We start from the raw sequence: 2,856 nt of genomic DNA on the forward strand, positions 1-2,856 counted from the left end.
CAACCCTCTCGACAAAATCTCAGCGCAATCGGACTCTGTTTGAATCTTCCATCGTCAGTTTGATGAACCCTGTGCGGCTGTAGGCGAAAATCTACTACTAGATTTTCTCTCTACCCCTCTTTTAATTTGACTTCTTCAATAACCGGTTTCCAAATAAAAATCTCTCCAAACTTATTTCAGCCGAGAATTTCTTCAAGTCAAAGCCCTCGCCATAGTGAAATAATGTCACTCATGTATGCCAAGACAACAATCGGTTATAATAAAACCTCCAACTAATTTTCAATAAGCATGAAGATGTATCGTTTGTTTTCCACATTCTTCTAGCAAAATCCCGCATAGAAAGAATCTAACAAATCATATATATGATTAGTGCATCCTCAACTCATACCTTAGAAATTATCATTCTTGGTAGAACCCTTGAGGCATCAATACCCACTTGACAACTTCGCACCAGCACTTACCGGAATTGTCAATCAAAACCTACTCATAAGGTTGATGCAAATCCAAATCCGACCCTTAAACACACATATCAAAATACACTCTTGCAAACAAACATTAAAGTCACCTACTTTAATCAGAAAACCCTTTACATGTTGCATCAATTGTCTTCTATAATCTGTAACATCGAATAAGTACTCCACCTTCTTTTTCAACTCCAATTTTCAATCTCCATATTGACGAATATCAAATCTCTTAGAAGATAAATCACAAATCTCCATATTTGAGAAATCCAAGTCAAACAAGTCTCAATACAAATCTAAGATCAAAGCATACAAAGCTTTGAGAGTTTGATTAAAATCAAACAAGGCTTTACTTGTGAAAATTGGAACAAATAGGTCTTAAACCTATTTTATAAAATCAAACGAGACTTAAATAAAAAGTCTTAGCTGAAAAAGTCTTAGTTGTTGACCGCTTCAAAGATTCTTGGCTTCTCTATATATATTATATTATATCATAATATAATATCTATTTATATGGAATATATATAGAGATATATATGGAATATATATGGAGATATATATGGAATATATATTGAGATATATATTTTTCCCCTTTTTATATTTTAATAGACCATATGTCCCAAATTAAAATAAGTCAAAAGAATATACCTCATCTTCTTCATTCTGGTGTGGTTGCCTACACGACGACTTTTCGTCACCTGCACCCATTGGCGCCTTCGAGAAGAATAAAAGACCATTGTCTTCATCTCAAACCTTGTCACCCAGAACTAAGAAATATTTTAACGACCATTGACATCTCCTTAGCACTTGAAGATTTCGACTCAAATCTTCACAGCGGCTAATTCTTCTACAACCAATGTCGTTTCTCCAATAGCCATCTTCAACCAAAGGACAAATATCCAACAACTTCTTCAATGGTGGTTAGGGTTTCTATCATATCTTCATAAATAGATTAGGTTAAACATTCTCAAAACATGCTCTGATACCACTTGTTGAGAAACGATCTAATCTAAACACACGATAAAAGAAGATATAAAGATAATGTGGTAAAGAATAATAAAGAACACAAGATATAACGAGGTTCGGCAAATAATGCCTACATCCTCGGAGAGTCGTCCATTCTATTGATATTCCATGGAATAATGGTCCAAGTAACCCTAGGTTACAATGTCTCTATTTATAGGAGTACATCAAAAGCCAAAAGACTAAACTACTACTCATAAGCCCAATAAAGGCTTAAAGCCCAATTATAATATATAAACTTTAATTAAATATGAGCCCAAAACCCAACATGTGTCACATCATTATTGTCATTTTCATCAAAAAAAATTCTTAGAATGATGCTTTTTTCTCGAAATTTAGGTTCAATACCCATTTCACTTGCCATTTGTATAGCTTCATTCATGGCACTAGAAAATTCCTCTTCTCTAAACTCATCAAGAAATTGATCAAGTCCTTGTAAGAGGTTGATTGTAATATCAATATCCATATCTTCAGATTGGATAAATTTACTCACCATATTTATTACGTGTAACAAGTTATACCATATTACCATTCCAAGCAAGAACTCAAAACTCTCAAGATCATATAATGCTAAGGTCTCAACATCACTTTTTATTTTAAAATCTTTAGCAATTTATGCCAAGTCAAGTAAACATCTCTTATATGTACAATTTGCTCTTTTATAGCTTTTACACTCTTAGTATGACTTTCCCTACGGGTATGTGACAATGACTTAATAGTTAAACTAGACACCTTATCTTAAAAAAAATCTCATCTCTTTGTAGAGGAAGAGAACAATGTATAGATGCGTTGCATCACTCTAAAGAAGGACTTGGCTTTAGGACAACATTCCACCATATCAACTAATGTCAAATTAAGACTATGACAACCACATAGTGTGTAAAAAGCTCTGGAATTTATTTCAAGCAATCTTTTTTTTACACATTTGTGCCTTCCTCTCATGTTAAACTCATTATCGTACCCATGTTCTCTTACGTCATCAATGTCAAATCCAACTCTATTTAACACATTCAGAAGTTCACTTTATAACCCAAGACATGATGTGTCATCCACCTTCAAAAACTCAACCCAATATTCTTCTACTTTTTGTGTCTGTCGAATCATCCACACATCGTAGCACTAGAGACATTTGTTCTTGATGAATTGCATCTGGAGTACAATAAAGTATTACTGAAAAATATTTTGCATGTTTAACTTTTGCAATGATTGCCCTTTTCACTTCGTTTTCCAAAGTATCTTTCAACTCATTTTGAATTTTGGAACTTAAATATGTATATTGTGATTCCCTTGCTTCACAACGTCGAATATGTTCCTCCATCACCACTGGATCAAACTCAGCAACCATTTCTATTATTTGCAAAAAATAGTCCAT

At 33.4% G+C, this 2,856-nt stretch overlaps 1 pseudogene; it reads right to left on the reverse strand.

Moving 5' to 3' along the window:
* Positions 1-1,282: 1,282 nt before the first annotated feature.
* Positions 1,283-2,856, reverse strand: LOC124934326 (annotated as a pseudogene).

The sequence above is a fragment of the Impatiens glandulifera genome, chromosome 1, assembly GCF_907164915.1.
Source record: "Impatiens glandulifera chromosome 1, dImpGla2.1, whole genome shotgun sequence".
Taxonomy (NCBI): domain Eukaryota; kingdom Viridiplantae; phylum Streptophyta; class Magnoliopsida; order Ericales; family Balsaminaceae; genus Impatiens; species Impatiens glandulifera.